This window comes from Stylophora pistillata, chromosome 1 (genome assembly GCF_964205215.1).
Source record: "Stylophora pistillata chromosome 1, jaStyPist1.2, whole genome shotgun sequence".
Lineage (NCBI taxonomy): Eukaryota > Metazoa > Cnidaria > Anthozoa > Scleractinia > Pocilloporidae > Stylophora > Stylophora pistillata.
This window is the reverse complement of record NC_142519.1, coordinates 48,401,680-48,411,534: the sequence shown is the minus strand read 5'-3', so window position 1 is coordinate 48,411,534 and position 9,855 is coordinate 48,401,680.

Below are 9,855 nucleotides of genomic sequence, written 5' to 3'. Positions count from 1 at the left end.
GAATTTGCTGCTGGATGAATGGCGATCGCTAAAAGTGTGAGAAACACTCGTACAAATGTAATTAAATGAAAAACTCTGATCTTCGAAGCGCGGTCTAAGACTTCTATGGATGTCACTGTCAGGTTATATTCGTATGGCACCCCAACTAAATTACTTCTGATATAGCAATCGAGATTATTCAAATACAACTGAGTCAGTTCACCTTTTTTTTTCGCCTTCACACATCGAACTGTCATCGGAATGTAATTGTCAGGTTATGTTTGTACAATTTTGCGTGAGACTTTTTCAGTCCCTCCAACGTTACAGCGATACAACAGAAACAAATAACAACAGTAATAGTAGAAATTACTACCACATATGCATGGCTTCTCAACTAAGAGTTAAGCAACTAATTAACAAAATCTTCCTTCGATCACTATATTGCTATTTTTATGTCTCTAACTATGCAAGCTGCTGACTAGTTAAGACTAGGGATTTAGAGGGAGAGGGTAGTTGTCAAAAGCCTGGCAGGGCTAACTTTGGGATTAGAACACAAAGTCCAGGGAAGAGTTTTTAAATTATCAGGTTATTGCAAAATGTTTTGGGCTCAGCAAGACCAGTGTCATCTGGCTACTTGCCCCAGGGTTCTGGAGGGCAATGAGAATGCTTGTCACTTGACCTGTGCTAACCCTAACCCAACTGTAACCCTAAGCCAACTGTAGCCCTAACACAACTGTAACCCTAACATCAAAATACTGGAAAAAGGTCAAAGGAACTCAAGTGATTTCTGCAACCCCAACCCTAACTACAGGTTTAAGTTGAGACTCGCCATAGCTGTCTCCTGAGGGTGTCAAATACCTTGGTCACGTGATGTTAATTTTTTTCAATTTAAAGGATTGTAACATTTCTAGTAAAGACCAAGGCGGATCGGGATGAAAAAAAAACCGATAGACATTACAGTAGAGTACACATTAAGCTGACGCACAACTGAGATTGAATGATATCAATTAACGATTATCTTTAGCGAATCAGAAACTTTTGCGACCAAGACGAACTAGACCGATTCACATAATGATTAATGCGCCCGAAACTCTATCTACAACTTTTTGCAGCTGAATCAGTACAAGTCCATAATTTCTTAATAAGTTGCCACTCTTATAAAGCACCCTCATTCCAATCGGCTCCTCTTTTTTTCAGCCGAGATTTTGAAGAAGTGCCCAAGGGCTTATTCGAGGAAGTTGGTTCGACAGACTTGGTTAAAGAAGCCATTGAACTTATCAAGATAAGATTCCCGGATAGGATTATTGCATTTACAAATAATTCAAGATTGCTCTGAGTTTTTGCAACTTAGTTTGATACATCTACGCTCAAGAATTTGGTAATTATGCTGGAATCATGCTCGAACCTCTGACTACAGTGTTACATACAAACTTATGCCGGTTTAATTCATCTGAGCCTATCACGGGTGTCAATCAGCTACTAGTTAAAAACCATGTGTCAGTATATTATGGAGGACAAATTAAAAGAGTTGCCAGTGATTTGCATTCTTTATTTTGTAACCTCAATTTGCTTCCATGCGAATTTCCTGTTAGATAAATGGCGATCGTTAAAAGTGCGAGAAACACTCGCACAAGTGTCATGAAATGTAAAACTCTGATCTTTGAAGGCTGGTCTAACATTTCAATGGATATCACTGTCAGGTTATATTCGTATGACACCCGAACTGAATTATTGGTTTATTTGAAACGCCCCCAAGAAATTATTATTTTGTAAGAAGAAACCGGATTTTTTAGCTCCCTTTTGATTTTAAGCTGACGTGTACGCTTGCCATATTTGAAGATTATGGTATATTGGCTCATATACCATAATGGCTAAGCCAATAAAAAGTTTTGAATTGCATTATCCAATGATCAAGTTTTTAATAATTTCTGAGATAGCCATAAAGAACTAGAGATTATTCAAATACAACTGAGATGGCGATCAAGATGAGAAAGGAATTTATTAGACTCAAATAATTAGAGATTACTCAAATACAACTAGAACATTTCCCTTTATTTCTTCACTTTTGCATGTCGGACTGGCATCGTGTATTAAAGTTTCTTATGAAATTCATAAGGTCGTCAATTGGAGGTTCCACTTACATTAAAAGCAGTTATTTGGGATTCGTTCCCATCTATAACTATCTAAATATTGTCCATAAAATCAAGAGAGCTGTCGAAGCTCCGTGTCTCAGTGCAATTGTTTCCATCAGATTCTTTATCGAGTTCAAGTGATGTTTCGCTTTAGCTGTAAATCGTAATAACATGCTGTGCACTCTGGTATATATTGCCTGAGATCCCAAGATCACGATCGACATATACCGAACAAACGGCGTAGTTATCATTTCTGGTGATGGTCATATCCAGTGTATGGTTACAATTAATTATCGCTTACGGCAATTCTACGTTCAATAAAACTTGGTTTTAGAAACTGCAAAACTCCGTCAAAACCACCGTTATGATATTCTTTTTACAAACCAAGCGAGATATACAATGCTTTTTTGTCGATTGCACTCATCTTGATAAAACCTAAAAAAGTGTTAACTTTCTCCACATAAAAACGATTGTTTTCAGGTAAATTTAACAATCGGGATTCAACAACCCAGAAATACCATGCCAGGCTCTAAGCTATTGCATACAGTCCATACTGCGAGCGTTTATAGTGCAGAGTTTCTTTCCAGAGGTCAGCTTGTAGTATTCGTTTCGCGGGTGATGGAATTTCCGAGAAGGGCCGGGGGGGGGGCATGGGGGCGGGGATGGAGAACTAGACCGGCGGTGTTTTATCTCTCGCCATAGGTTGTTTTCTCCACCGAATTTACATTTTTCATGTACAGAGAGTGGAATTCTGCGTGAAACTGCTTCAGTCCTTCCCATTGCTCGCATGGATGTTACGGCAGTAGATAATTAATAATGTTGGTACTTACAGTCTACGGAGGTGCCTATTTCTCCAGAAAACCTCCGGGGGTAGGTTCTTTAACTGATTACTGGACAAGACCCTGTCAACAAGAAATCATTACATCGGATAGTTAGATTTGCATTGTTAGATAAAGCTTAGAACTTTGTATGATTCTTACCGGGTGGAGGGGGCTCGAAAAGTCGCTGATTTGATTTTCACCTCAAAATTCATAGGTAAGAATGGCCTTAACGTGAACAAATATCAGTTAACTTTGGTTTCCTATCTCATCGGAGACAAATAACATCGGTCGATGAGGTTTAAAGGAAGGTTTCTTCAATGAATTCTGAAGTGGGACTCTCCATACAACTAGCCAAGATAAAACTCTGGTAGAAGTATACAGAAAGATTATTCAAGATTTTTCTGGACTGGTGCAACAAAAGGTAATAGTTTAACCGACTCTCGATTACCCTCCTCCCCTCCCCCCTCACTCGTAATCGACGACTGTTTTAAAAAGCTACAAAATTAAGTAAGTCGACAATGTGTTAGAGATCATAGTCCACTTTAAAAGCCATTCCCTCCTGTGTGAAATATTTTCATTGCCACCACTTTCGCTAGAATGGTTACAATCCCATCGATAAAATTTACGTCGCTGACAATGAAATTAAAACAACACTATCTAAGGCTTATCAAAAACTTAATAACGGATTATTAGGTAAACTGAAGCTTTTCACACATTGTTCTGTTGATTTTGTGTCCATTTTCCTCTTATGAGGGTCACTTTATTTTTTCATATTATATGAATATACCCAACGTGAACAACTGATTCTGAATGGTCCAAGCGAGTCCGTTGTTAAAGCAGAAGACCACACTTTCTATCGGTTTACTGGTGTAATAACCCGCGCGGGGTGTAAGAAGTCGTAAAGAGGTTTACGTCAGCGGTCAAAATTAAAGAAACCTTATGCTCTCTGATTTTCTCAGCCTTTGCTAGTCTTCTAAAGTTAAACAGTCAAGACTGACAAATACCTAGAATAAGCGAGTCTTTTTTTCCATAAGATTGCTGATTTGAGCAAACAAGAGACTCCAACTGATATTTGGGTAAGGAAGGGTGTCAATCAGCCACAATAAAAAAAAAAAAAAAAGACGATGAAATTGCGGTGGTTTGGATTTTCCATTCTATAACCTCAAATAGAATGTGTTGCTCAATAAAAGTCAATCGATAAAATTGTGAGAAACACTTGCACAAACCCGGTCTAACATTCCAATAGATGTCATAGTCAGGTTATATTCGTACGGTACCCGAACTTAATTATTACTGAGATATCGATCAAGATGGGAAAGGAATTAACTGGAATTACTGCAATAACTATTCTAATATTCAGTATAATATTATTAAATACTTTTATTATTAAATACTAATTTTAATAATAATATTATTAATATTAGGAAAAAAAGATGAATAATAACATTATTCTAATACAACTGAATTCATCTTTTTTCCTTTTAATCATCGGACTGCCATCAGGTCTTGAAGTAACTTATGAAATTCATAAAATCGTCGATTTGATTTTCCATTGACTCTAAAAAGCATTTATTTGGCATTGGGTCCAATTTATACGTCATAAGTGAAAACAAGAAAGCCGTCGAAGCTCCTTGTCGCATTGCAAGTGTTCCCATCAGGTATCTTATCGAGTCCAAGTGATATACTTCGCTTAAGCTATAAATCGAGATAACGTGCCTTGCGCTCTTAGTTATGTTGCTGCATAGATATGCCAGTGCCATATATCGCAAGAAAATTACCTTTACGTTGTACTTTAAATCGTCTTAGTTGATCGTCTCTCACCGTTACATGAGCTGAGGTAATTTTTTGCCCTTTGGGCTAGTTTCCTCATAAATCTTTTATGATGGATTTTAATTTGACTCCCCTTCAAGAGGACTTTCTTATTCAGTTGCGCCAGAAACGATGTTCACATTTTCCATGTAATGCACCTTTTCGTGTAACCAATCGTATTTATTTAAGCAGGGAGGCCTTTTCCACAGCTATATATAAAATTCGAGTCCCATAGTTGCCGAACAGAGTATTCTGATGAGCTTGAAGGTTAATATCGTGCTAGACAGATTTTAAGGAAAAGTTTCAACAGTATTGCGTAACGGTCAAAGATCTCAAGATCGCGGTCTACCTAAATATCCAATTTGATCGTTTACAGAACGTTCCGAACGCTACAGCTAGGGTGATTGTCCAGATTACGAAATTTGAACACATTACACCAGCTCTCATAGACTTACACTTGCTTCCTGTATCATTCAAGGTTGAATTTAAAATTTGCTTCTTTCTGTTTTTAAGTCGTTAAACAATCTGAGATGTGTTATCTCTAAAACCTGCCTCCAACTATGCTCTTCGCTAGTCTACTTAATCTCTTCTGTTCGTTCCTTGGTCACCTGCTCTAGACTTGGGGACCGCGCTTTTTCTCATGCCGCTCCTGCCGTAAGGCACTTGTTGCCGTACGTTATCAATCAGATCCTTTAGCTGCGTAGCTACTTTTAAGAAACAACCCAAAACGTTTCTTTGTAGGAAACCGTTCGTTTCTAGTTTGTGATAAATGATAAAGCGCTTTTAAACGTGCGCATAGTTTTTAGCGTTATTTAAATGTTTTTTCCTTTTTAACGATACGAGCAGAACAAAGCTTATCAGGACCAAAGTCTAAGTTTCACCCCTTCCTGCTTTTTTTCCTCCTTCTTTTTCGTTCCTTTTAATGGATTCTTCGATGCGCCATTTGACATGTGCCTTGTGTGAAGGTGCTTGTTTGCAACTTTATGATTTGGCGATTAGTTACGCCGCTCATAAATTACTTTTGATAATGCATGAGTTCGCTTCCCGTTTATTCAATAGAAGTGCCGTTCCTAGTCTATTAGAACGCTGATGACATGACTAAGGCTGCAAAGCTGACCTCAGACAATTTTTGTTTTCCTGGATATTGTCTATCCGATACCTAAATGTACATCTATTTGTGAAAATACCGTTTAACAGGAGCGCGTTTGGAATTTGCTCGCTCCGTGGATCGACAATGTCGATAACGTCATGTCTTGTACAATATAAGAACAATTTTGTTGTGCCGTTAACATGGTAATCAGCCGCAAACAATAGTCCTTTCTCCCCGCGTAGGTCTGTGATTCAGTGAGCCGAGGTCCCTAGATACCAAAGGTCATTCTAGATCCCAGACTGTTGGATTTGAAGGCCTTAAGGATGCTGCTACAACTATTTTACCCAATGAGCCAGACACTTCTGTTTACAGGTTGAACATTTTGTTGACAGCGGGATTTCGCCGAGGTTCGGAGGAAACAACCAAATTTAAAGAAAGGTATATCATGTGCGTGATTGACATTTCCCAATGTGGACATGGCATGTGCTTATTGATCACCCTTTGAATATGAGGGAATCTGCAAAATTGAAGCCTTTGAGACTGAAACAAGAAAATAATGGATCATTTCCTATAAGTCGCCGTGCAGGTAAATTTGAATTTTCTCAAAGAACGGTGATTACAATCAAATAGTGCCAAGCAACGCCTTATTGCTGACTCTTAGCCCTGCGTAAACTGAGTTATACATGAAAGTTATAAATCTCCTCAGTATCGCTTAGCCGTTCCTCGTCGATATGTAATAGTTTGGATTGTAGGGGTTGTCTCAGTTTCTTAAACTTTTAGTCATTTTCGTAACACCAGTCAATTTCAATTACCATGTACATTATCGCTTTGGCGTTACGCTGTATTTCTCCATAAATTTTTCATCGGTCACGCTCCAAAAAAGACGAGAATGGGAAATTTCTCGATACTTCTTCACACTTCTGTGCAGAAATGTTAATACTCTGTTAACTTTCTGTTAACATTCTCTCATTTGTAATGACCTCTTGAGTTAATTGTTTCATAAGAAGTGTTTCATAAATTAGGCTTTCCTAAACGTGCCAGGGTGTGACAGTGAAAATCAACTAAGAAAACTCTTAATCTAATTGACAAAAATCATCGATGAGAGTGCAGTGTTAACTCATTTACTCTCTGCATGATTGACAAGCGACTTCTTCATATAATTTGAAACCCTTCACTAAAGCTCACGAGTAATGAAACTGCAATGTATAAAAATGGGTAAGCTAGCTATGGAGATTCAGTTGTGATTAAACATCGACATGAGAGAAGCTACCATATCAAAATCATTTGTCTTGAAAAGCACTTCTAAGGTGTGTGTGCTATCTTATTCAAAATACAGATGTATCCACCCTGTTAAAAGAAGTTTATTCGAATGTAAATCCGTGTGGCTCGCAACAGCTTTCAAAATTTTTCCTAGTACGAGAGTACGAGAAGGACGAGCTACATGATGGAGAAACGAGTGAGTTTTTTAAGACTTTTTGAATTGGTTGACTCCTTGACAATGTTATTGCAAGTCTGTTGAAGTATTTTTGCCAAATTTTAAATTTTAGCGGTAAAGAAAGCGCGTCAAACTTGATTGACTTTGGATCTCAAATGCGAGGGTTGAACTCTGAAACGATATCAATTTGTGGCGGTAATTTGGGGGATTTCTGAGAATTTCTCCAAAGGTTGTGTCTCCCAAAAGCACTACCATTGACAAATATGGCATGGGAGTCAATGCTGAAGTTGACAATCAAAGAAATTGTTTGGTGATGTGCCTCGATCAAATGGCGGGGTTTTGCGATAACAAATGTCGTGCGCTCGCGCTTTCGATGAAGAAGCATATCATTGGCGTCCTTTCTAAAGACAGAACATTCGTAAAGGAGAATTTTGGATACATTTGATAGGCTTCTTAATTAAACAATTTAGATAACCTATTTCTGAAGAAAAAGAGCAAACCTTGCCACCGCGGCCGCCTATTTTGTAAACAGTCGTTACAAATTCCTACGTGTTAACTCCTCGGGTATCTTAATCAAATTAGCTACGCACATGAACATTTTACGTGTACGGGTACACTACCCGTACCCCTACACCGATTTCGGGGGTATCTTAAGGTCTCTTTTCTATGCAGAGGTAAGCTTGGAATACATAGGTAAGGATAGGCCCTAACGTTAACAAATTTCAGTTCACTATCATTTCTTATCTCATTCGAGACAAGTAACATGGATGGATTAGGTTTAAAGGAAGGTCTTTGCGATAAATATGAAGTGAGACCCTCCATACAACTAGCCATGATAAAAATCTTTGGTAGAAGTATCCTATAGACAGATAATTGAGGATTTTTCTGGTCTATTGTAACAAAATGTGATACTGAAAATTTAGACTTTTATGATTTTTAAAATATTAAAAAAAAACAAACTAAATGTCAGCGTAAAGAGTGGTATGCCATTCGCAACAATCAGATTGCCGCATTTTTTTTTCTATCACAAACCAATCAGACTGCCGCATTAGGGTATGAATCGCGTACCACTTACCAACCAGGGGTATGCTTGCACAACTTAGAATGGTGTCCCTCATCTCAGGAAATTAGGGTACCGGGATAGGATGCGATGGAATCAACCCGACATTGACACACATAAAGAGTGGCATTAACAAGAATTGTGAGCTCCTCTACCCAGTGTAATGGTTCATGTCCTTCGTGAGAACTTTTTCGATGTGACTGGTCAAGATTAGAATAGTCGTCAGGACGGAATTTGTCCACCATTAGTACAAGTAAAAACGTGTTCTGTGCACTGTACGTCCTTCACTAACAGTGCAGACAACGTTTTGGAAGGGATAGTTTTGCTAACCCAGGTAAAAGTCGCGAAAAGCATTTGCATAAACCATATTTGATTGTTAATCTTATTTTTGCCTTGTGGTTGCTCTTGTTGCAAAGGTCAAAAAGACCACCAAGTTATATCTAATTTCTGCGTCGACTGCCTTGCTAATATCCGTTTTTTGCCTCTAAAAGTTCTCGGTGAACTAGATATTGTACTTTCTCGCAACAATTACGTGTTTGTTTTTTACGCACCACTATGGGAAAGACCTTCTCAGATGAAGTGCCATTTTCCAGTAAACATCGTACGTTTTATGACACATTTTTCTTTTGATTTGTGTCCATTTTTCTCTTATTATTTATTTATTCATATCATATGAATATACCCAACGTGAACAATTAATTCTGAGTGGTCCAAGCGAGTTAATTATTAAAGGAAAAGATAACCCCCGCGGGCTGTAAGAAGTCTTAATGTGGTTTACGTCAGCGGTCAAGATTAACGAAAACCTTATTCTCTCTAACTTTTAAAATTAACTCAGCCTTTGCTAGTCTTCAAAGGTGAAACGCTCAAGACAGACTAATTCTTAGACTCAGCTAGATTTTTTCGCTGGATTGCTGAGTTAGGGTTACTGTCAACATGAGAGGCTGCCCACCCGGAAACATTGTCCCACCAGCGCTTCTATACAATAAACCGTGATGCATACATACATAAACTTTATCTATACTCGAGTTTTAGAGTGGCTATATATAGGTAATAAATAGATAAAAAGGTAATCTATAAATATATGTATACAAAATAGTGATAATAACGATAATAATAATAACAATATTGATAATAATAATAAAAACACATAGAAGTAAGGAAAGAGAATATTATTTACAAATTCTCAATCTTAAGTTTAGGTATGTCAAGCAAAACATAATCCCCTTAAAGGTAACATCTTGTATTTTAGTTTTAAACTCTGCAAAGAAACTTTCACGAAAATAGCCTGGCAGTGCATTCCACTGCTTAGCTGAGAAGTAAGAAAAGAAGTTGAGACCAAAGGTAGTTGTCTTAGGTTTACTAAGTGGAAGAATGTAGTTGCCACGAAGATCATAGGAAGAGGACCAGAGTAAAAACATAACTTCATGTACGCAGGAAAATGAGCGAAAAACAAACTATTAGATAACAGTAAGTGGAAATTCTGAACGCGCTTGCAAAACTAAGGCTTATAGCGTATAGATTTTAAAAAT